Raw genomic sequence first — 27100 nt, 5'->3', positions numbered from 1 at the left:
AAATGTTTCTGTCTGGAAAAATTGTGTCAGAAAAACCTAACAACTGATAATGAGCTGGAATAAAATTAACACATGAAAGTACGCTTTAATTTCTTTGCGCTTGAGTTAGTTGAGGGATAGATTTAGGCATAGGGCTCGCAACACACAATAGATTACTGTGAAGCCGAGGCCAAAAATAAAAAATCAGGATACCAGATACATGCAGTTGGCAACTTGACAGGGGAAAACGCCAGTTGTCAATGGAGGGGACATTCCGATCCCAGAAATCTACATTATGAATGAATTAATAGTATTTTTAAAAAATAGATGTTTGGTGCCAGTCCATATGACTTAAATATCTGCCTCTGGGATTCTGTGTTACAACTTCACAGGGTACATGTAAGTTATGCGAGTCTATTAAAATTTTGAAAATTCTACAAATACTCACTCTTACATCCGAGTGCTCTCAGTTTACAATTCTTCGCTCTGCTGTGTCAGAAAAAGAGCTAAAATGTATAAAAATTCTACAATTCTACATTGATTTGACTTGTAATCTACAGATGATTGAAATTACGTGCAAGGAAAGCAAGACAACCAAATGTCAGTGCCATAAGGAGGATTATTTTGAAAAACTGAAGGACATCCAGCATCTTAAGTTTGAACAGTTTCTAAAATCTAGGTGTTGCGGGGACCTGGGAGCTGAGAAAAGTACTATACCTGGAAGTGAAGTCTCTAATTCTGCATTTCATTAACCCAGAGCAAAGCCATATCTGTGCACACACCATCAGAAATAATGTAGAAAGATGACTTCAGCATCCTCATCTGAAATATTATCAGAAAGACAAATTGCCTCAGCATGACAGAATAACGTTCATCTACAGCATCATCTAATTCCTGAGAGGAAGCACACACTGCGTAAAAGAAAGTTATTGGTTATTGCAAAAGGTTTCTTCTACATACCATCATAGAAAAGACGCTGAAAGAAGACTTTGAAGCCGACACATCCGACAGCCAAAAGCCCTTAGATTAAAAATCACTCTTGCTCAACAATCGTTTTTAACCAGTGACAACTTTGAGACTTTCTGCCTCTGGATATTACACCTCAAACCACTCGCCTCTCTTTTGCAATACCCTTAAAGATACACCACTTCATTGTTTCCATGACCATCTCAAATAAATGTTTCCTTTTTATTGTGTACTGTTCTGTGATGAATTCTATGTAAATCGGCTTAGCATTATCTGTTGAGCAGGAGTATATGTAGAACTGTTAAATATAAAAACTGATTAAGTGAACACCGGGGCGCTATAGCTAATGTGAATCCCTGTCTTCAGAACTACAAACCTTGTTCAATGTATAGGAAGGTTAACAGGAACTGATGTTCTGCGCCTGATGATCCAGAATAGTACTGTGCACGTTCTAACGTCCTTAGTTACTCTCATTATGTCAGTGCAAAAATATAATAATTAAATATCCGACTAATACCTTATCACTGCTTTGCTAAGAACCTATATCAATGAATGTGAGAAAAATGTTAGTCCAGTAATTTGCTGCCGGAGAGGCCATTACCTGAAGACCATTATCTGCAAGAAACCTTGCAACAGGTGTTATAGGGCAGATTCCAGACATATTTTGCTCAATTTGATTGTTAAGGAGATTGCACATGATTTATTTCAGAGATGAATGCTGACCATTTTCTAAACAAGCCAGACTCTAGGAAGGATCTGGTTCACTGCTAACATGGCATATAAGCAAAAGGAAAACAAACTTGGTGACATAAGTTCTAGAAATAAATCTTGTAAAAACACAGACTATGAGAACAAATTCAGTGTTCAAACCAGCCTCACTCAACACAAAATAACCCAAGCTGGGGGAGAAAGATTCAGCTGTAAATCTCATGTCACTGAACATGTGCGATTGCACACTGGGGATAAACTCTCTCAGTGTTCTGAATGCCAAAAATGTTTCCGCAATAAATCAGATCTAACTGAACATGTGAGAATCCACACAGGGGAGAAACCTTATCAGTGTTCTGAATGCCAGCAAGATTTTGTAGCAAATTGAGTATTTCTCAACATGCAAGAACTCACTCTGGGACAAACCTTATCAGTGCCCTGAATGCCAGAAAAGGTTTTGTAACAAACCGAGCCTATATCGACATGCAAGAACCCACTCTTTGGAAAAACCTTACCAGTGCTCTGAATGCCAGAAATATTTCGGAGACAAAAGCAGTCTCACTCAGCATACAAGATACCACTCTAAGGAAAAACGTTATCAGTGTTTTGAATGACAGAAATATTTCAGTGGCCAAAGCACTCTGGCTCGGCATACAAGAACCCACACTGGGGAAAAACCTTATCAGTGCACAGAATGGCAGAAATGTTTAATTGACAAAAACAGTCTCACTCGGCATACAATAACCCACACTGGAGAGAAACCTTATCAGTGCCCTGAATGCCAGAAATGTTTCAGTCACAATAGCAGACTCACTGAACATACAATAACCCACACTGGAGAGAAACCATATCAGTGCTCTGAATGCCCAAAACACTTCAACCATAAAGCAGCTCTAACGGAACATGAGAGATTCCACACTGGAGAAAAACCTTATCAGTGCTCTCAATGCCAGCAAAGGTTTCTCAACAAACCGAGTCTTTCTCGACATGCAATAACCCACTCTTTGGAAAAATCTTTCATACATTACATATGCTTTTCATTAAGCGTAACATGATCAATCCATATTCATTGATATACTCAGTCTCCTCATGGGAGGTAAAACAAAAAGATGAGTAACTCAAAAAGCACTAAAAAAGCACACTATTGTCAAGCCGGTGGGGTAGGTCGCTTCCCCACCGCTGCAGCGCCACCTGTGCCAGTGACCTCCTCCTGTCAGCCACCTGTTCTGCTGCCTCGCTCCTCGGCTGTCCTGCGCCGACTTTTCCCGCCTTGCTCCGCTCCTGGTTCCCTCCTGGGAGACCTTCCCCGTGTGTCAGTGTCTGCTGCCCCTTCTTCATTTTGTGCCCCCGTGTGCTAGTGCCTGCTGCCCATTTTTCTTTTTGTACCCCCGTGTGCCTGTCTCCCTTTCTCTCTTTTTGTACTCTTGGACCTTTTCGCTCGATGCTGCTCCCCTGTTTGCCGCCGCTGCCTCCCGTGCGGCCCCGCCCCGTGCCTATTCGCTGACCTGCCCTCCCGCCTCCCAGCTGACCCCTCCTCCCCACCTTCCATCAAAGGCGGCCGCTGTGTGGCTGCGCAGCGGGCGCGCCTAAGGCAAGCCCTTCTTTGCCCGTCCGCACCTGGACCACGCCCAGCGCCAGAATCCCTGGCCCCAGCCGCTGCCAGGGTACCCGACTGAGGTACGACACCACCACCCTCATCGCACTCAACACAGGAGGACCCGCAGACTGCCACTGAGGCACCCCGAGGCGCACTCACGGAGTCTTCACCTGCCAAGCATGCAAATTCTCCTGCCTCCGAACCTGCACTCCGCCCACCAAACGCAGCAACAACAACAACAGCCACCTCAAGTGCATCCTCCTCAACACCCGTTCTGTCCACAAACACGCCGTCCAACTCTGGGAACTCTGGGAACTCCTTGATACAACAGCACCAGACGTCGCCTTCATCACGGAAACCTGGATGAACGCCTCCTCGGCCTCCGACATCGCCGTAGCCATCCCGGACGGCTACAAAATCACCCAGAAGGACCGCGTCAGCAAAACTGGAGGAGGCATCGCCATCATCTACAAGAACACCATCAGCATCACGACCAACGCCGAAGACACACTCACCGCCGCCGAACACCTACATTTCCAAATCCACAGCGACCCCCAGACCACTCTCAGAGGAACGCTAATCTACAGACCCCCGGGCCCACAGACACAATTCTGCGAAACCCTCACCGATTTCATTAGCCCGCACGCCCTAACCTGGAGAAAAACAACAACAACAACACCACCACCCTGCTCAACAACCTCGCCAACCTCGGACTCAAGCAACTGGTGGACACCCCCACCCACTATGCCGGCCACACGCTCGACCCCATCTTCTCGGCCAGTAGCCACGTTGCCTTCAGCCACTCCACCGGACTACACTGGACCGACCACAGCTGCATCCACTTCACCTTCAAGAAGACCACATCCCATCACCACACGCTCCAGATCCCCCGCAGATGCTGAAGCAAAGTCACCAAAGACCAGTTGACCACATCGCTGAGCCAGAACCCACCTGCCGACATCCCTGACAACTACAACGCAGCAGACAATCTCGCACAGTGGATCACCCCTAGGCAAGACTAGCAACAGAAAATCCTCATGGTTCACAGACGCCCTCAAAATCGCTAAGAAATCGCGCTGAACCCTCGAAAAAGCCTGGCGCCAAAAGCGGACATCAGAAAACATGACAGCCCTCAAGAGCGCCACCCGCGAATACCACCAGATGATCCACACCACCAAAAGAATATCGTTCAAAGAGCGGCTGGAAAACAGCTCCCAAAACAGCAAGGAACTCTTTAGCATCGTCAAAGAACCCTCCAACCCCAGCACCAGCAACAACGACATCACACCATCGCAAGACCTCTGCAACTCCCTCGCCACATTCTTCCACCGCAAGATCGCAGATATACACGACAGCTTCGGACCAAAACTCTTTTTTTCCATTAACACGTATGAAAGCACTTTCAAATATGTGAATTCAGACTACCACTTGTACAAAACAATCACTAATGTTCAGTACTTCTTAGTGCAGTGCTATAATGTGCCTTATTAATGTTAAAGCTTTCACATGGTAAATAAATAATTGGATTGTGAAGAGACTTTACCATATTTTACAAAATGTTTGTTGCAGGACTTGCATAGTAAATATTTCCAGGAATCGGCTCGTGCACGGACTCTAAGATCGAAGTCAGACCATTGGCTCGGCCCTGCCTGTTAATGTGTTGTCTCGCCCACCTCTACAAATTTAGCGCCAGCACTGAAGCCCAAACAGACAGTCTTTTGTGAATATCTCTGCTTCTACCATTGTAGCCTGTGGTTTGTTTGTGGACTGAACACTAGTATGAGAGGGATGACTGTGATGTGAGAGGGAGCATTTTTGGATACACTGAACAGCCCACTCCAAGAAGCAGCCATATTATAATTTATTACTGATTCTCCTTGGGCCTCCTTCTGAATAAATGTAACTAAGGAGATCCAGATAAGCATGATGAAAGCACATAATAAAGATCAAACACAAAAACATTTCCTTCTCTCACCTTCCACCCCTCACACACTACTCTCTCTGCCCCAGCCCCTCTTTCGAAGTACTTTGATTCCATAACTTTACTGTCTCTGTGGCTTACTGTCACAGCTTTGCTGACCTCCAGAGGGCCTGTAATCTATCAGGGTTACAACAGACAGACCAGATGTGTGCACCCTCACTGGACTATCAGACTGTGGCTGCTTGGGAACGTTTACCCTCAGTGTGGTACTGAGGGCTCTTACACACACGCCTGTGTAATTGTACTGCTATCAGTCCATGCCTGTCTCTCTCCCAAAAACTGGAAGATCTGCTAAGCAGGAGCACACACACATATCCACTACTCTCCATCCCCTCATAACAGCAAAGATTGTTTTATATTGTCCCATCATGGGCGCCAGGCATGCATTTGATTCACAGAGGAGAAAGGTGAAAAAGCACTGTTTTAAACACAAAGTGAGTCTCTGCAGGGGATGATTACAAAGTAATCAATGAGAATGCATGTTAACAATGCACTTCGGTACACCCTGTACTCGTGTTTGGGAGGGGGAAGAAATTGGTCCAACCCACACTTAAATGGGAGAACGTGACAAACTTTAGCAAAGTATTTTACATTCCTTACTGAATTAGAAGTGTGCGCGCTCCTGGAACTGAAATGCGCAGTAGAGTAAGAAGAGCTGCGCGGTCACTCAGGCGCGCACCTTAGAGGGAACATAGGGCCCAATCAAAGGTATTCCAGCATCCCATGACATCCCAACTTACCTCTCCGACTGGAAGGTGCCTCCAGAAGATCTACGTCCCCGAGCATACAGTGTTTGTTGCAACCAGAGAATCCCCATTGAAACCAAAAGGCCACCCGACACCAAAACAGCACCCTGCACCCGGCCACCCCTGCACCGCTGGGGGTACACCTGGTGTGCTAAATCAGATCCCCCTTTGCCCTGAGCCTAAAACCAGGAGCTTTATACCCACAACCTTGTGGCCTGTTCGTGAGCAGCCACCAACCGGAGGCCCCCTGATTGGATAACATTATTATTATTATTATTATTGTACAGTCTTATATAGCGCTCGACTTACCCTGGAGCATCTCGGCGCTTGCCTTGGGAACCCGTCCTGGCTTTTTCCCTGTGAGATAACCCATACTGGGCATCCCCAAGGTGAAAGCCAGGCATCCCGCTGCTGGGGGACCGTTGTGGAGATTAAGCAAGCTAATGCCCAGAGTTGCAGAGTGTGAACCCATGATTCGAGTGGGCACCGAAGCGAGAATTATCGAGTCCGTAGACATTTGGGCTCAAGACCCTGCCGCGTCGGGAATTGAACCCTGGTCCCGGGTCTGACCTCTGCTTCTGGGTCTGCCTCCTCTAACCAGTGAGCCACACTTCTCCACATTGGGCCTCAGCACTCTGCACCCGGCCACCCTAGCGGCGCTGTGAGTGCTTTGAAAGTGCATCCTTGACCCTGGGGAACCCTCAGTCTAACCCTAGAAAACCAACTCCCAAACCTAAGTACTTACCGATAAATCGGTAACACCTACCTCCCATAGGACTGCAATAACTGCTTTTCTGTGAAAATCTTTTCAGTGTGGAGTTCATTTAAATGAAACCCTAAGAAACTGCGAATGTACAAAAACTGATGTACTTACCTTTTATTTAGGGAATGTCCCAGTGTGATACCTAGACATATCACACTGAGTAAAAAAAGTAACTTAAAAACTAATCTGAAAAGTAACTTACAAAGTAATCTGGAAGGCTGAAAAGTATTTTTGACTGTTGGCTTACATGTAAACAAATCAATTGCATTTTACTGCCTTTCAACTGTATTCTACTGCATTATTCTTGCAAAGTATTATAACTTACCTGTAACAAGCCTGGCTTCGTTCTAGAAAATAAAATGCAACTAAATAATATTTTTATACAAACAAATCGGTCTGAGTTCAGTCTTTGAGTGTGTGACTACATTTCTTGCCTGGTGTGTACAATGAATGCTTAACACTACCATCTGATAAAGCCTTACTGCTCACCCACACTACCACCAATAGAGAGTAGGGTATTATCTACTTTTACCTCTGCCTTTGGGGATCCACTGGACTCTGTGCACACTATACCGTACTTTGGTACAGTATATACAAAGCAAGTTTCCTACAGTGTCCAATTCCGTACCAACAGTGTCCGGAGTGCAGACTCAAAAAATGCAATAGATTGGCCTGTAGTAGTACAATTTTGTTATTGAACAAGAAGAAGGGAAAGATTGAGCCACTTTTTGTGTAGAGTCTTTGAGGAGCATAAAGAATAAAAAAACTTAGCAGTGTGGACTGTGTGGAGTGGACCCGGAAAAGGAATTTCGCTGTTGTATCTCTAAAAGGGGAAGGAAAAGAAATAACCTTCAGGGGCAAATTATTGATCAGCCGTCGGTACTTGGGCCACCAACATTGTTAATCTCAAATCTGAATCATCACTAACACATTAGGCATAACAAAACAACACCCAGTCTCACACTGCCTGCCACCACATGAATCATCTCTTCTCAATCTCAACACACATGGTGACGAAGACACATCATCACAACAAGTTCACATCACAACAAAGAACAATCACTCAGCATGCAATGCATTCCAGCATTTACCTGTTCTTCCAGTGAACTCACCGTGATCGATTGGGGGTACATTACAGAATGAAGATCCTCCATTTGTTTGTGAAGTAGAGAATTGTCAGTGTAAATCGAATTATAATATCATGTGTGGGGCAGTACCTCTAGTGTAGGAAATTAATGGATAGTCACTGTCCATGGTTGGAGGCAGGCACACATTTGTTTACTCTCTCCCCAATTTCTTGCTTGAGGAAAATCGCTTCGGAGGGTGAGTCAAGACTTCTTCACTGGACACAGTTGCTAGTCCAACTACAATCCAGCAATAAAATGTGTCTAAGGGTAAGACCGTGGGGATGATTTGGTCAACCAAACACACACACAAATAATAAAGTAAATAATGTTCCATAGCTATATATATTTTTTGGGGTGGTGTCATAGAAAGAAAGCCTTGTAATCAGGGAAGTAGATCTCATCCTCAAACTCTGAGGGTTCGCCCAGAAGTAGGTCATCTAACACACTACTTCGATGACCTGAGTCTCCGTCATCTTCCTCCTGTGGTACTTCAGGTATGGTGTAATCCGGTGGTATAAATTGCTGACTCATTTTGATCATGGTTAATCTCTTCATATTTTGGGGCGAGAGACTGGTTGTTCTCACTGTGACAACGGCACTAGAAGTACTGAAAACCTGCTCAGCGGAGACACTAGCTACAGGGCAAGCCACATAGTTTGTTGCCAGACTACTGAGCACTGGCCATTGGCCCCCCTTGAAAACAAGAAAGGTACGAAGTTTCTAGGTGGCGAGTTGGCCACCTGGTGTGTATTCACGGTAATGAGGAGGTGGGGAATACCTCCTTTCGGAACTAGGACCCTCACATACTTAGCAAGCAAGCTAGGTGTCATGCTTCATCATATGGGTCTGCTCCTCGACGAGCCTGCGCTGCAATGCTCGACGGACACCCATAAAGGGGCTCTTTGTCGGAGATCTTTTTTTCCTTGCCGTGTAGGTGCCGTGGATGTGAGGGGCCTAGAGAGATGTAGATGTGGTGTGTGGATTAAAACAGATAAGAGAATCCTCTATGATTATTTTTATTCTGCAGAGTTCTCAACCTGACAAAAAAAGAAGAAGAAGGGGAGGGGGCGACTATTTTGTTTTAATATGACAAAACCTACGCTCTATCCCCAGATGGTCAACATGTTTTTCTCCTCAATATGTCACTAATAGATCCGTTGGTGATTCCTCAGGACCAGGTGACTAAAAAACTATCTACAGTGAGTGGTGTGGTGCAAGGCTACATACCACTTGTTCCCTCCGTGGGTAATTGACCCGGAGACAAACAGCAAACCTAGAGTACAAAGAAAGGCATCAAAAACCAAGTCAAGCTCACGGTAAAGTGCTTTTCATTAATGCAGTGAATGTGTCTCGCCGTACACATACTTCAAATATATACAGTATTGTGTTAAAAAACACACAGTGCTTTAATGCAGCCCATCATGCTCTGTGTGTGCCTTCATTTATTCATAAAACCCCTGTGTAACCATATTTAGAACAAAACATGGTTCAGACCATCATGGTGAGAGTGTGTCAGCTCACCTATTATGTTATCATGTGCTGCTTCATCAGCTTGCAACGGAGTAACTGGACACTCAATGTAGTGTCCCTATTATTAAAAAGTACAAAAAAAATTAAAGTAATGAGCTGGAGAAAAGCTGTAAGCACATCGGATAGACACTAGCTTCCTGGCTGTGGTGCACTATAATCGACTGAGCAAGAGGCATGGATCAGACTGATTTTGGCCCTAACTAGTGAACACACACACTAGACATGATTGTTCTGCAGATTTAGGGTGCTCAAGTAAGGTCTGTGTAACCGGCAGAGCCCCCTTGCATATGCCCAAGAGCTATGGTAATCATGAGGCACAGAGAACGCGCTACCAGTGACCCAGCCACACTTCAGGGCAGGTTCCCAAATAATAAAGGTATCAGAGTGCCCTTCATTAACCTGAGGTCACAAAAATCGATCCCCAGCACCTCTTACCTTTGTTATATGCTGGCGTCTGGGCTCGGTCCTCACTTGGTAATGCGTACTCACCTTTTCCCAGTCGGAGCTATGTGGCTCACTTACCCGCTCCGCTGCATCCAGGAAGGTGACACTAGGTTTCCAGTTCCTGTTTTAAATACCTTCTGCTGGGGCTGCCGAGCGTGGTAAATTGGCCGAACCTGGAATGATTTAGTGTGGGGGTGAAAAAGTGACATCATCAAAGGCGGAATCGTGGTGGCCATCTTTGAACGTAGTCCTAACTGGCGAAAGCTGTTTCCCTCTGTGATCTTGACATCCGTTAAGAGGCTCATACTTAGTGGATAGTAACATGGTGGTGTCAAGACAGGTTAAGGGAATACTAATGAAAATGATAACCGCATATTGAAAGATATATCAAGAAAGGTTTTAGTTATCTTATTAAGCTGCTCAAAGCTCTATAGTGCCACGGTCAACGTGGGTGATTTGTTGGTGGGACTCAAGGATAACCCAGTGTAGACTCTCTGGGAGATGTTTTAGTTCGGAAAAAAGGGTGTATAGTTTGGTTTTAGTTTTCTGACAGCGAATACTGCTCTTTTGTTCAGTGATTCTGACCTTAACGGGCCTCATGGTCATACCAACATACCTCTTTTCACACGGGCACGTCAGCATGTATACACAACGTGGTGTGTTACAGTTAGTATGTTTGTTTAGCGTCCAAGTAAATGCGTCCGACAGAACCAATTGTTTAGCGTGTTTTGTCTGCGGACACACAGTACATGAACCGCAATGGTATTGTCCTGTCACGGGTGGAAGATCCCACAATTGCCTCTAGTTCGGGATATTTTTGTTCTTGGGTCTCGTATGTACCAATATATCTTTCAAATTGTGGGTACACTTGAACACAAACCTAGGTCAGCTTCTTTTTCACTGACCCACCCGTTACTCTCTGCCTCGTAGACCATAGTAGTTATCTCAGTTGTTAATCAAGTCGTAGGGTTTATTGTTATGGGTGTATAGAATTTTCTGTTCTCGGTGTTGTAGTCCGTGGAGTGACGGTGATACAGTCCACCACGGACTACAACACTGAGTGCCAATGCCAACTACAGAACAGAAAATTCTATACCCCATAACAATAAACCCTACGATTCGATTAACAATTGAGATACCTACTATGGTCTACGAGGCAGAGAGTAACGGGTGGGTCAGTGAAAAAGAAGCTGACTTTTTAATTATGAAACATCCCAGAATGCCCTATTTTTAACCCTGCCAAAAATACACAAGGGGACAACCCCTGTCCCGGGCAGACCGATAGTTTCAGGTACCAGAGCCAGGAAGCTAGTGTCTACCCGATGTGCTTACAGCTTTTCTCCAGCTCATTACTTTTACTTGTTTGTTCTTTTTAATAATAGGGACACTACATTGAGTGTCCAGTTACTCTGTTGCAAGCTGATGAAGCAGCACATGAGAACATAATAGGTGAGCTGACACACTCTCACCATGATGGTCTAAACCATGTTTTTTTCTAAATATGGTTACACAATGGTTTAATGAATAAATGAAGGAACACACAGAGCATGATGGGCTGCATGAAAGCACTGTGTGTTTTTTAATACTGTATATATTTGAAGTATGTGTACGGCGAGACACATTCACTGCTTTAATGAAGAACACTACTCAAGAAACCAACAGCGGACCCCACCGACCTCAAGAATTACCGCCCCATCTCGCTCCTCCCGTTTCCAGCCAAAGTCATCGAGAAGACCGTCAACAAGCAGATGGCCGCTTTCCTCGAGACGAACGGATCCCTCGACCCCTCACAGTCCGGCTTCCGAGCCAACCACAGCACCGAGACCGCCCTCATCGCCGCCACCGACGACATCCGAGCCCTGATGGACAATGGAGAAACAGCGGCCCTCATCCTCCTAGACCTCTCCGCGGCATTCGACACGGTCTGCCACCGCACCCTAGTACGGCGCCTCAGCAACGTCGGAATCCAGGACAAGGCGCTGGAGTGGATCACCTCCTTCCTCGACGGGAGAACACAGAGAGTCCGCCTACCACCGTACAAGTCAGAGGCCACCGAAGTCATCTGCGGCGTCCCCCAAGGATCATCTCTGAGCCCCACCCTCTTCAACGTCTACATGAGCCCCCTCGCGGCCATCGTACGCAAACACAACCTCAGCATAATCTCCTACGCCGACGACACCCAGCTGATCCTCTCCCTGACCAACGACCCCGCCGCCGCCAGAGCCAACCTGCACGAAGGGATGAAAGAGGTAGCCGAGTGGATGACGACCAGCCGCCTGAAACTGAACTCGGACAAGACGGAGGTCCTCATCCTGGGCTCCTCTCCCTCCGCCTGGGACGACTCCTGGTGGCCTCCCGCCCTGGGCACCGCACCCAAACCGACAGACCATGCACGCAACCTGGGCTTCATCCTGGACTCCTCCCTCTCCATGACCAGGCAAGTCAACAACGTCTCCTCGGCATGCTTCAACATCCTACGCATGCTACGGAAGATCTTCTGGTGGATCCCCACCGAGACCAGGAAGACCGTCACCCAGGCCCTCGTCACCAGCCGACTGGACTACGGCAACGCCCTCTACGCCGGGACCACCGCCAAGCTCCAGAAGAGACTCCAGCGGATCCAGAACGCCTCAGCCAGACTCATCCTCGACATCCCACGAACCAGCCACATCTCCGGACATCTGCGAGACCTTCACTGGCTCCCCGTCAACAAAAGAATCACCTTCCGCCTCCTCACCCACGCACACAAAGCCCTACACGACCAAGGCCCGAGCTACCTCAACAGCCGAGTCAACTTCTACGCTCCCAAACGCCACCTCCGATCAGCCAACCACGCCCTCGCCGCCGTCCCCCGCATCCGAAGAGCGACTACAGGAGGAAGGTCCTTCTCCCACCTGGCCGCCAAGACCTGGAACTCCCTCCCGACCGACCTGCGCCTGACCCAAGACCACCTCTCCTTCAGGAAGAAGCTGAAGACCTGGCTGTTCGAGCAGTAGCGGCCCCCCCCCCCCCAGCGCCTTGAGACCCCACGGGTATGTAGCGCGCTTTATAAGTGTCACTGATTGATTGATTGATTTACCTTGAGCTTGACTTGGTTTTTGATGCCTTTCTTTGTACTCTAGGTTTGCTGCTTGTTACCAGGGCAAATACCCACGGAGGGAACAAGTGGTATGTAGCATTGCACCACACCACTCACTGTAGATAGTTTTTTAATCACCTGGTCCTGAGGAATCACCAACTGATCTATTAGTGACATATTGAGGCGAGAAACATGTTGACCAGCTGGGGGTAGAGCATAATTTTTGTCATATTAAAACAAAATAGTCTCCCCCTTCTTCTATTTTTAGTCAGGTTGAGACCGCTACAGAATAAAAATTATCATAGAGGATTCTCTAACCTGTTTTAATCCACACAACACATCTACATCTCTCTAGGCCCCTCACACCCATGGCACCTATAAGGCAAGGAACAAAAGATCTCGGACAAAGAGCCCCTTTATGGGTGCCCGTCGAGCATTGCATCTCTGGCTCGACGAGGAGAAAACCCATATGATGAAGCATGAAACCTAGCTTGTTGGGTGTGTGAGGGTCCTAGTTCCGAAAGGAGGTTTTCCCCAAATACCAATTACCGTGAGTACACACCAGGTGGCCAACTTGCCACCTAGGAACTTCGGACCTTTCTTGTTTTCTAGCTTTACCTAGGGCAAGTACGTTGGACCTTTATCAACCTCTTCCCATACCAATACACCAATTGGGTTTTGATCAAGGTAGACCTCTGTTGCCTCATCCAGCTAGGCCTGGACCATTCGCTCAATGTTCATTACTGGTGCTCCACTTTGCTCAACCTCTTTTGCCTTCGCTTCTGCACTGGACTTAAGCCCTGCCAGTAGAAACCACTCAGTTGCAGAATTGGGGGCTCAGGCTCCTGGTCTTGGTGTTGTTGATGGTGTTCTTGTTGTTGGTTTTGGCTGCTGTGAGCCAACAGCACTGCCCTCAGGCTCTGAACTTGAAGGCTACCCCACAGGACTTGTGCCCTGGCCAGTGCGCCTCTGATTCCCTGCTTATCTTTTTCTAGCTCACTGCCTTGCTCTGCTATCCAAGTTTTGTCATTTCTAACATCCCGGTCTGAAAACGGAATGAAAGTGGACAGTGATGGTTTGTACCATGGATCAAGAATTGTGGAACAGATGTAATGTGTGCAGGACACAATGTCTCTATGTACCCTTGCATTAGCAGACAAGAGAAGGATTAAGCTCTCTACCAAGTCATACGCACACTTTTTTTTCGCCACATTTGCGTACATTGCAGACACCTCCTCTAGCCGTTCCTGTAGCATGTGCAACAATGGGATAGCTTGGCCTATGGTACTGTCCTCTTTGCTGACTTCCCGTGTGAACATCTCAAAAGGTCATGCCTTTTAGAGTTGCATCTCATCTTTGCATGACATATTCATTGATAGGTCTGTACTGCTCAAACAGGCATTCAATCATGTAATAAGCGGCTGACTCAAGTTGCTGCCCCCCCCCCCCACAAGGGATTTTCTACTTTAGAGTTTATAGCGTAATAGTGTTATTCTTGCCTTCTCGAAGGTAGGGTTTATAGAAATATAAACTGGCGGAACACCAGAGTCAGCTCGGTATGACTGACTCAGCCTTTCTTCCATCTATGTTTCGTACAATGAGTATCAGGAAATTTGGTGGTAACAGCACTCTTCATTAAAGAGAGACATGAGTGGTTGTTTGTATTATTTTGTGTAAAGAACAAAACTATGCTCATATCTAGCTTTTATCCTAGGATATTGTTTGATAAATGTTGTCAGTAGCTTGCCTATTTTGCATGTTGTGCGTCAGCCTGTGGTGGCTCTTCTTGTGCTTGTGACTCCCCTGGAGTAAAGCCTCTTTACCATCCTGCTGATTGGATGACATGCATATTACACTGTTCACTGTTTTAGGAACTATCTTTTGATTTTTGGGTGAGCATTCCATGGGAGTACATTTGTTTTGGGTTTATGGCTTAACGGGTTTTATCAGCGATCCCTAAATTTAGCTGAAAATACCCATGAGTCCAAGTATTGTTCATAGTGTTGCTTTAACCAGTAGCGTGATCAGTTGTGCTTGGATGCTTTCCTTTATGTCTGTTTCACTCGAAAAGATATGTTTCTTTTCTTTTATTCTACATTATGCTAGTCTCCCAATAAGCTTCCTGGTACTGCTTGGTTTTTCCTACATGTAGAGAAATGAACATTTGCTGAGAATAGACACTTTCATAAGACCACAAATATCTCCGTTTTATTTCTTTCCTTCTAGTCAAGTCTTATATCATGTGGTATTTGAATGTTTCACATAATTGTTCTCATTTTCTGTAATTCATTTAACTCACACGAACTGCACTTGTATGTTCCTGTGTGTCCACAAATGGGTCGGTATTATTGTTGATGTGCTTAGGGTCTAACCAGATTCTCTGCATCTCTTGGATTATTTCCATGTGTGTTCAATGAAGGTGTGTTTTTGCTTATGGCGGTGTAGAACTTGTAAGCGACTAAAGGCTTTCCCCCCGCCTGTGTCCTCTGATGCATCCATAGGTTTTAGGAGTAACTAAAACTACTTCCGCATTCACTGCAATGGAATGGTTTTTCCCCTGTGTGTGTTCTCTGAAGACTCGGCAGGATTGATAACTGACTAAAGCTCTTCACACATTCACTGCACTGGAAAGGCTTTTCCCCCGTGTGTGTTTGCTGATGCCTGTGTAAGACTGATGATTGACTAGCTGCACTTAAAGGGTTTTTGCTCTGTATGTGTTCGCTGATGTTTTTGTAGATATGACTGCTGCACATTGCCGGTAAGTCTTTGCATATGGGAGCACAACCGTGGGATTTGGGAGCGGGGCAGCCATGATCAAATGTTGGTCCTGACATGCTAGGGATATTTTTTAACATATTGGGGCCCTAGTTCACATTTTGAAACAATGGGGTCAATGGGCTTGGCATAATTTGAAAATATATGAATATTTAATGAGAGCCCTTTCAGAATGTTAGTGATGTCCATAATTGTGATGTCCTAAGGATTACGGTTACATGACTTCACCTCCTGGAAAGACACAGGATTAAAAGTCATATGATGTAACTTCCTCTGATTCTCAACACCCGCTCCACCCGCAAACACGCCGTTGAACCACCCCAGACCTCGCCTTCCTGACGGAGACCTGGCTGAACCCCTCCTTGGCACCCGACATCGCCATAGCCATCCCGGAAGGCTACAAGATCGCCCGCAGGGACCACACCAATGGAGTAGGAGGAGGAATACCATTATCCACAGGAACACTCTCAGAGTCTCGGCCAACACCGACGACACCCTCAGCACCGCTGAACACCTGCACTTCCAGATCCACACCGACCCCAACACCACTCTTAGAGGAACCCTCATCTACAGACCCCCAACCCTGACCGCAGTTCAGCGACTCCATCGCTGACTTCGTCAGCACACACGCCCTCGCCTCCACAGACTACATCCTACTCGGGGACCTGAACTTCCACCTCAAGAACAATAACGACACAAACTCCACCATCCTGATCGACAACCTAGCCAACCTCGGACTCAGACAACTCGTCACAACACCCACCCACTCCGCCGGCCACACGCTCGACCCCATCTTCTCTGCAAGCCCCCACGTCTCCTTCAACCACACCACCGAACTCCACTGGACCGACCATCACTGCACCCACTTCTCCTTCTAGAAACCCACCACTGCACCCAACAGATGCATCGCCGCTGCTGGAGCAAAGTCACCGAAGATCAGCTAACCACCACCCTTGGCCAGAGCCCACCCGCTGACCCCACCGACCCCGACCGCAACCTCAGACAGTGGATCGACGACTGCGCAAACACCCTCGCCACGCTCAAGAAACCCTCCAACAGCCACAGCAGCAAGAAAGCCAGCTGGTTCACTGAAGACCTCCAGGCCTCCAAGCAAACCTGCTGGAAGCTAGAGAAGAACTGGCTCCGGGAACGAACACGGGACAGCTACTCAGCCCACAAGAACACCACCCGCTGACACCATCATCTCATCAGAGCCGCCAAAGGAGCCTCCTTCAAAGACTGCCAAGAAAACAACGCACACAACAGCAAAGAGCTCTTCAACATCGTAAAGCAGCTCTCCAACCCCAGCTCCAACACCAACGACATCCCAACTTCGCAGGACCTATGCAACTCGCTGGCCACCTTCTTCCATCGCAAGATCAAAGACATCCACGACAGCTTCAACACCACGACCGCCCCGACAACCACTGAGACCTCCGCCTCCCCGACCACCATCCGCACCAACCACCTGCTCTCCTGGACCAACATTAATGATGATGACACCCTCAAGATCAGGAACACCATCCACTCCGGATCTCCGTCAGACCCATGCCCTCACCACATCTTTAACAAAGCCAGTACCATCTCCGGAAAGCCATCAACATTTCCTTCGAGACAGCTACCTTCCTGGAGAGCTGGAAGCACGCCGAGATCAATGCCTTACTCAAGAAACCCAAGGCGGACCCCGAGAACTTCCGGCCCAACTCCTTGCTCCCGTTCCCGGCGAAGGTCATCGAGAAGACCGTCAACAGACAACTGACCCACTACCTCGAGGAGAACAGCATCCTGGACGAATCCCAATCGTGTTCCACAGCAATCACAGCACCGAAACTGCCGCCACCAATGACATCAGGACACTGCTAGACAACAGAGAAACCACTGCCCTCATCCTCCTAGATCTTTCATCCACCTTCGCCATGGCCTGCCACCGCACACTACGCTAATGCCTCCACGACACCAGGACAAGAGAAGGCCCTGGACTGGACCACCTCCTTCCTCTCCGGCAGAACACAGAGTGTCTGCCTCCCCCCTTCCTCTCCGAAGCCACGGTGATCATCTGCGGCGTACCCAAGGGCTCATCCCTCAGCCCAACGCTGTTTAACATAAACATGGCACCGCTCGCCCATGTCGCCCGTTGGTATGATCTCAACATCATTTCCTACGCCGATGACACCCAGCTGATCCTCTCCCTCACCAAGGACCCCCACATCACCAAAACCAACCTCCACGAAGGAATGAAGGCCATCACTGAATGGATGAGGAACAGCCGACTGAAGCTGAACTCGGACAAGACGGAGGTCCTCATCCTCGGATCCACCCCTTCGGCCTGGGATGACTCCTGGTGGCCGACCACACTGGGAACCGCTCCAACACCAATTGACCATGCACGCAACCTAGGGGTCATCCTCGACTCCACCCTTTCCATGACTAAACAGGTCAACTCCGTCTCCTGCTTCAACACCCTCTGCGTGCTCCGCAGGATCTACAAGTGGATTCCCTCTGAAACAAGAAAAACGGTCACCCAGGCCCTCGTCCGCAGCAGGTTGGATTATGGAACCGCCCTCTATGCAGGAGCCTCAGCCAAACTCCTGAGACGGCTCCAACGCATCCAGAACGCCTCTGCACGCCTGATCCTCGACATCACTTGCCGCAGCCACATCACACCCCTCCTAAGAGACCTGCACTGGCTCCCCGTCAACAAGAGGATAACCTTCAAGCTCGTCACCCATGCACACAGGGCACTCCAACACCGGACCAACGTACCTCAACAGACAACTCAGCATCTACACCTCCACCCGCCAGTTACGCTCCGTCGACCTCGCCCTCCCCACTATCCCCCTCATCCGAAGAACAACCTCTGGCGGCAGATCATTCTCCCACCTCGCCGCCAAGACTTGGAACTCCCTCCCCATCCACCTACTGCAGACCCAAGACCTGCTGACCTTCAGAAGACTCCTCAAGACCTGGCTTTTTAATCAGTAGCAGCACCTCCTCCCCCCAGCGCCTTGAGACCCTCACGGATAAGTAGTGCGCTTTACAAATGCAATGATTGATTGGGTTAGAGGCGGCAGACCCGAGAGCAGAGGACGGTCCGGGACCAGGGTTCGATTCCCAGCGCGGCAGGTTTCTGGACCAGGGTCAGCGGACTCGATAATTCTCTCGCCTCGGTGCCCACTCTGATCAGCGATCACACTCGGCAACTCTGGGCATTAGCTTGCCTCATCTTCACTAATGGCCCCACCAGACCGCCGGGGATGCCTGGTCTCACCCTGGAGATACCCATTAAGGGACCATCTCTCAGGGAAGCCAGGAAGGGTTTCGCAGCGGTCGAAGCGCCTTGGGACCCTCCGGGTAAGTAGTGCGCTATATAAATGCCTATACATACATACATACATTAAGATCAAAGGCTGTGTGATGTCACTACTGCTACCGCAGGCATTTTGGTGAATCGATGTCCATGCAAAACCTAAAAGCGGACCAGAAAAAAGTTACAGACAGGAGAAAGTCAGCCGCACAAGATAGAAAAACACTGGGAAATGAAGGGATAAAAAACCTTAGAGAGTAAAGTTGAAGAAAAATAAATAGTATAAATATACATGGACATATGTTTACTAGTGGAATAGTTAAAAGTTACAAATAATAATAAACATGACTAACTGGGGTCGGCAGAACCATCTGCCAAGGCTGCAGAGCTGGTGGTGGGAGTCGACTTGGTGGTGGTTGTCTTCCCACCTTCCGCAGCGCTGATGGTGGTGGCAGCTGCTTATGAGGATGCCCTCTTGCCCTTGGGTGCTTATGAAAGGAATAAAGATAAAAAGAACAATGATTGGCGGTACTCTATTTAAAAAAAAACTTTGACAGGCAAAGTATTGAATATTTTAAATCGGATAACCTATTCCTAGATTCCTAATCTAAAATTACATTTTCAACTATTAATTCATTTCAATGAATGATCTTTGCTTCTCCAACCTCTTTTGAAGGGCCAAGTTGGTCTCCCTTTGTGTACTGTACATCAGGGGGATTAAGAATGTATGAGCTACATAAAGCGACAAAGAAGAGCGCTAACACCCCTGGTATACTACTATCATAATTGTAATAGCATCCCTTAAATGTTCCCAAGCGAACACCTGGCTGGCTAACACTGGAACAGAATCCTGGCAGTATCAATCACTCTCTGATGCAAAAAGTGCATTTATGTGAGTGAGGCACGCTAAATCTCCATAGCTGCCAAGGTTTCAGATTGCTTAAGTGTGGCATTTTCATAGTTTCAGTGTACTTATGAGTGACTTTCAACGACCGAAAGTGTGACACTTTGAGTGACACTTTCTATCAAAATCAAGTTATGAAGATGGAAGAGTACTTACCTCTCTCATGTGTGTTTCATTTGTTTTATAGAGCTGCTCATAACCGTGTAGAGTGTCAGAGCTCGATACATCACACACACATTACACAGAGACAATGAATCATATGTTTGTGTATCAGTCTACAGGAAATGTTACATGTGACAGTGAGGATTGCAAGTTGTTGGAATCACGTCATAGATACTAGTATGCAGTATATTTTAAGAGTGTATGGTCTGGAGAAGCATAAACTCAGGATTGAAAATGTACCACAGTGATTGGCTTTAGTAAAAAGAATGCTTATCTACCCAAACTAACCCTTTTTAGCAACATTAGGATAATAAAAGACTGGGGAGGAAAGAATGTTCGGACCTATAACACACAGTTTGAATGCAGTTCTTGAAGACAGTTCATACCTAACTGGGCTCTATTAGGATTGTAACTCATGAACTGCAAGGAACACAAGGACCTCTGTAATGAAAGCAGTAACTCATTGAGCTAGCCACATAACACTGAGTTAAGTGATCTGCATGGCACACGTTCTTTATAGCAGTCACATTACCCTTCTCTGCTACTTCATGATGAGAACAAACTGCCACTAGACAAAACGCTGATCTCGCTCCAGCAGAAATATTATTCACAGGAGGCATCTTTACATTTTTATTGTTGCTGAGAACTCTTGTACACACAATGAATTTGGCAGCAGGTGGTTTTAAACCCATGTTATTTCTGAATACACAGCACCTGGTCCTCCACTCCCCCAGATCAGTGCTAGGTGTTGTGGTGCACCAGACGTTGCACAAGCACCAAAGGGATCTATAAGACAAATCAGTAACTCATTGCAATAATCCTCATAAAATACAGTCATTTCTGTGATAAAAGCCTGGTACGCATTCTTTGGAGCAGGATAATTAACCCTCAGAGCTGCTAGCCGTGCTGGTCCGTCAAAACTGCCACTAGACAACAAAACTCCAACCTCTCCGCAGGAACATTAGTATCACCAGCCGCATTATTTGACGTACATGTGAGTCTCAACTCCGATGGGAAGCAGCAATTCCTGGATACATACAGCAGTTGCAATCAATGTATTTCAAATTTCTGGCAGAAATTCTAGTTTCGTTCCCAGACCCCATGGATTTGACACAGTAACAGATTAGAAGCCTCGTCGTTGAACGAGCGCTGCTGGAATCAAAGCCTGTGGCTTGAATCTTTGGTGGATGACTTACCACTTCCACGCACAAACGTAGACTACTTTCTATGCTCAACGGATAAGCTGGCGGCTTTATGGCGCATCAGTGTTCTTTGCCTGTGATGGTCTTGATCAATGCTTGCAATGGAAAAATAGAAGTGCAGGTACTCTGTGCCAGAGTACCTGCTTGTTTCTGAGAAGTGCCTCAAATCCCGTGCCATTAGAGTTGGTATGAAAGGTCAGTGTGAGAGTACTCTGTATGTTTTAATTTGGGTCCTATTCAAAGGGAACCTTTCTTTTTTAACTTGATAGTTATTGGGTGCTCCATACCTTTGTATTTACGAGCACCCTCGCCTTGGTTTTCAATGTTTCTGAGAAGTGCTAGTACTCTCCAATTAAATGTATTACATTTCTCTTGAGAAGTGCCGGTACTATCCCTCTCAAAATAGTACTCCGGACAGTACCGGCCCATTTAAAGCACTGAGCTGGATGTGTATATCTCAAACGGGCAAAAGTGTATCTTCACGCGCTTTGGAAGTTAGTTATCTTAATGGGTGAAAGTGTTCCACTGTACCAAAATGCTATAAAACCCAGTGATGGCTAGCAAACCAGTGCAGCGTCCGAATGGCAGTGGTCAGGGGGAAGGCGGTGCAATTGAGTGAGCAATGATGTCCCTCTACTTACAAAACGAGTCCTTAACAACCTCCCCTGGGGGGAGGCAGGTCTGCACAGCCATGCCGGTGTGCAGCCGCAGCTCAGCCTATATTCAGCTTTTGAAGCTGTTGTAATGCTTCACTTTATATTTGACCATGAGTCGCGTGCCACCACGCGACTCATGGACATGGTTATGTCATATGCTATGTACATTCTCGAGCGTTGGATTCTTCGTGGCTGGTTGGCTCCAGTCGTGGGTGCTTTGTTTATGAATAAATCCTTGGAAAGAAAACAAGAATTTCTCCTGTTTCCTTGCAATAGATGTGGGATAGTTTCAATGATTAGCCTAATATTCACTTTAAAATAACTACTCCCTTTGCTGCATGTCGTTGTGTATACCGCTTTGGTCCCATTCAGCTCAGAGCCACCAGCTTCAGCAGAAACCAAATCTGTTGTTTGTGCATGAAGCTGTTGTTCTGGAGGGATGCTGTAGTATTGTGTGTTGCATTGAATGATGCAGTGTCTCGATTCTCCTTGTTTTTGAAGTCCAGATGTGTCTCTGTCCGGCCAGCCTCCGCCTTCCATGCCTCTGCCCCTCCTTGGAGCTGCACCCCTGCTCTGCTGCCAGGCCTCGACCCCGGCGGGACAGCGTGTGTCCTCAGCGCATGCGCAGCTAATCCATCAGGCCCTCTTTAACCCTCATCCCGAAGCGGGAGGCAGTGTCTGTCCTCCGCACATGCGTACTTCTCAATACAAGACCCTCTTTAACCCGCCGAGGCAGTGTGTGTCCTCAGCGCATGCGTAGTTAATCCATCAGGCCCTCTTTAACCCTCACTCCGAAGCGGGAGGCAGTGTCTGTCCTCCGCACATGCGCAGGTAATCCACAGGACCCTCTTTAACTCGCCGAGGCGTGTTTTATTAAAGGCAGAATGCTTAAAATTAATAAAGGTAAGACTATGACTATGACCTGCGGGAAGAAATTAAAGAAAAGTAAGTCATTCTTCCTTGATGGGGATAAACTTGAGTCTGTGCAACATTTTTGTTACCTAGGCATTACTTTCTCAGGGGATGGGAGATGGGCAAATGAGCAATCCTGTATAGGCATGAAGATGATTAGAAATACAAACTGCATCTTCAGATTCTCTTCCAAACTAGGGGGGCGTAGAATAAGGGAGATGATTTCTATTTATAATTCCAGGTGCATGTCCTCTGCCCTTTACGGTGCAGGGATATGGGGATATAATTCACAGATCGCCCTCTCCATTCAGCAGGAAGAAAACAAGTACCTTAAACGCTTACTATGTCTTCCTGCCTCAGCCTCCAACGAAATCATTCATAGGGAGCTGGGCATACATCATGCCACAGACCTGATTGCACTACGCCCCCTCTCCCTCTGGCGATCCATCTGGGCCAAAGATGAAACCAAGTTTACCCAGGAATTAATTTTGGACTGTATTAAACTGGATCAGCACTTAAAAATCCCCTGGCTAAAACACATTTATTACTGGTATAATTCCCTTTTTGGTCAAGATATTTTTAAAGACACCCCAACAGAATCAGTTTTAACGAAGCGTGACCTTAAATCCACTTATATGGATCATGCAGAAAGGATTAGAATGAAGAGGTATGCTACACAAAGTACTTTTAAATTGTACCTGGAATATAACCTAAATACAAGATCCCCATCATACCTTACTTTCGTCAGTATTAATTCCCATCGTTTTGTTCTTGCACGCCTGAGGCTGGGCATAGTCCACCACTTGGTGGCCTTCCCCACTGTAAAGAAGCCGGGGTCTTGCCCGTGCCCATGCGATGGGAAATCGAAACAGAGTATCTGCCACTTTTTACTACTTTGCAACTTTTATACTGGTTTTAGAAAGTTTTATCTAAAGCAACTATTTTTAGAATACAGTACGTGTGATATAAGAGCTGCAATGCAACTGTTGTTTGACCTGTCGTCCCCTAATATATGTTACCGTGTAGCCACCTATGTCCTTAAATGTATCGGGCACAGGAAATCAATTATTATATGATCTCCGTTGGTAACGATATCTATTAACCAACTGTGAGCTATCGCCAAACCTTTGCATTTCTCTTATACCTGATCTTTTGGTATTATTATGTTTTTAGATCCCATATCGCTTGTTCCCTTGGCTATGTACCCCTCTGGACCTACCTTTTAAAAACTTTTTGTATATAATTGTTGCCAAATACGTAAGAGACGTTATAGACATTGCACTCTAGTTATCCTTGCATATTTTGCACACACTATTGCACTTTATGCCCAGTTTAGGCCTCTCCCCGACTGATACTACCTCATTTGGCAAATTTTGCACTAGTTTTAAAAATTGCTGCTAATACAACGTTCTTTTTGTACTTTGCACATACTATGTCACTTTAGGCCTAGCATAGGTCTCATATTTTGTACCATCTATTTGTATGCTGTATCAAAAGCTAAACGACCGCTATATACAAGCGATTATTTTTAACATGATATGTCTTTGCATTAATTGCTAAATTGCTGCTAAAATGCTATGTCCAATCTTTGCTTATTTTGCACACATTACCGCACTTTATGTCCTGTATATGCCTCTTGTCTAGTACTATCCCACTTGGCATGCCCCGCACCAAATGTTTATATTGACGCTATACCTAGTGATTACTTTCTTCTTCAGGTTTTATCTTGATTGGCTGTACTAATGTATTAATGTAATTTGTTTTAGCATGTTTCATCATTCTTTAATCCTTTTCAAAAGTGACTTCAATTGTATCTATGAATGTTGCTATATGGTTGTACTTGTACAAACCGAATAAAGCATTTTGAAACTGTGAAACTCGCCGAGGCAGTATGTGTCCTCAGCGCATGCGTAGTTATTCCATCAGGCCCTCTTTAACCCTCACTCCGAAGCGGGAGGCAGTGTCTGTCCTCCGCACATGCGCAGGTAATCCACAGGACCCTCTTTAACCCGCCGACGCAGTGTGTGTCCTTCGCGCATGCGCAGTTAATCCGTCAGGCCCTCTGTAACCCGCGCTCCGCTGCGGGAAGCACTCTCTGTCCTCAGCGCATGTGCAGTTGTTAAATACATCGGGCCCTTTTTAACCTGCGCTCCTATGGCAGTCCTGGGGGATTTCCGGTGTTGCATGGAAGACAGTGTTTTCCCTGCGAGGCTGCTCAGTCCTCAGTGACACACTCTGACGCTTCCATGAGCGTCTTATTCTCTGCGCATGCGCAGTCGTAGCTCGTGAGGGAGCAGCAATGATGTGCACTTGCATTTCACGTGTCAAGTCAAGTCAAGTCATAACATTTATATAGCGCACTACATACCCAGAGGGTTTCAAGGCGCTTAGGAAGGGGAGGAGGATTATTTGTCAAATATCCACGTTTTAAGCTGCTTTCTGAACGCTAGGTGATTCTGGGTGAGGCGAAGGTAATCGGGGAGAGAGTTCCATGTTTTGGCAGCCAGGTATGAGAAGGATCTGCCTCCCATGGTGGTCTTGTTGATGCGAGGTACAGTGGCGAAGGCTTGGCTGGAGGAGCGAAGTTGGCGGGAGGGGGTATAAAAGGACAGTCGAGAGTTGAGGCACTCTGGTCCGATGTTGTAGAGTGATTTGTGTGCGTGGGTAAGCAGTCTAAAAGTGATCCTCTTATTGACGGGTAGCCAATGGAGGTCTTTAAGGTGACCAGAGATGTGTTCGTTGCGTGGGATGTCTAATATGAGCCTAGCTGAGGCGTTTTGGATTCGTTGTAGTTTCTTCTGGAGTTTTGCGGTAGTACCTGCGTAGAGGGTGTTTCCGTAGTCCAGTCGGCTCGTGACCAGAGCGTGGGTGACTGTTTTCCTTGTTTCGGAGGGGATCCAGCGAAATGTTTTTCTGAGCATGCGAAGAATGTTAAAGCAGGAAGAGGATACGGCGCTGACTTGTCTGTTCATAGAGAGTGAAGAATCCAGGATGACGCCTAGGTTCCGTGCGTGGTCTGTCGGGATGGGTGCTTTTCCGAGGGCTTCCGGCCACCAAGAGTCGTCCCATGCAGAGGGGGATTTACCTAAGATGAGGACTTCTGTTTTGTCTGAGTTCAGTTTCAGACGGCTTTGTTTCATCCATTCAGCGACTTCTTTCATTCCCTCGTGTAGGTTAGTTTTGGCGGTGCTGGGGTCCTTGGTGAGTGATAGGATCAGTTGAGTGTCATCCGCGTAAGAGATGATGTTGAGGTTGTGTTGGCGGGCGATGGCCGCGAGGGGGCTCATGTATACGTTGATGAGGGTGGGACTGAGTGAGGATCCTTGGGGTACGCCGCAGATGATTTCAGAGGCCTCGGACTTGAATGGTGGGAGGCGAACTCTCTGGGTTCTTCCGGTGAGGAACGAGGTGATCCATTCCAGTGCCTTTCCTTGGATTCCGATATTTCTGAGGCGTTGTAAAAGGGTGCTGTGGCAGACTGTGTCGAAGGCTGCAGAGAGGTCGAGGAGGATGAGGGCGACTGTGTCTCCATTGTCCAGTAGAGTTCGAATGTCGTCTGTTGCTGCGATGAGGGCGGTCTCAGTGCTGTGTTTGGCTCGGAAGCCAGATTGTGAGGGGTCGAGTGATTTGTTGGCTTCGAGGAAGGCGGCGAGCTGGATGTTGACAGCTTTCTCGATGACTTTTGCCGGGAATGGAAGAAGCGAGATGGGGCGGTAGTTTTTGAGTTCGGTGGGGTCTGCTGTTGGTTTTTTCAGAAGGGCGGTGAGTTCAGCGTGTTTCCAGTCTTCTGGGAAGGTAGCGGAGTTGAAGGAGCAGTTGATGACGTCTCGGAGGTGCAGAGCTATGACGGATTCTGCTTTGTTAAAGATGTGGTGAGGGCATGGGTCTGTGGGGGAACCAGAGTGGATGGAGTTCATCAGGCGGATGGTGTCCTCAGTGGAGATTGGGTTCCAGGCGTTAAGGGTGTTGACGGGGGGGAGATGGTCAGCTGATGGTAGGGTGGGTTGGCTTCCGGGTTGGTTGTCAAAGCTATTGTGGATGTCAGCAATCTTGTTGTGGAAAAAAGAGGCTAGGGAATCGCAGAGGGTTTGAGAGGGGGTGATGTCGTTGGAGTTGGCCGAGGGGTTGGAAAATTCCTTGACGATGTTGAAAAGTTCCTTGCTGTTGTGGGCGTTGTTGTCAAGTCGATCTTTGAATGCTGTTTTCTTGGCTTTTCGGATCAGTTGGTGGTGAGTACGGATGGCGCTTTTGAAGGCGTCCTTGTT

Source organism: Lissotriton vulgaris, unplaced genomic scaffold (genome assembly GCF_964263255.1).
Source record: "Lissotriton vulgaris unplaced genomic scaffold, aLisVul1.2 SCAFFOLD_1492, whole genome shotgun sequence".
Taxonomy (NCBI): domain Eukaryota; kingdom Metazoa; phylum Chordata; class Amphibia; order Caudata; family Salamandridae; genus Lissotriton; species Lissotriton vulgaris.
Note: the sequence above shows the minus strand (reverse complement) of the source record.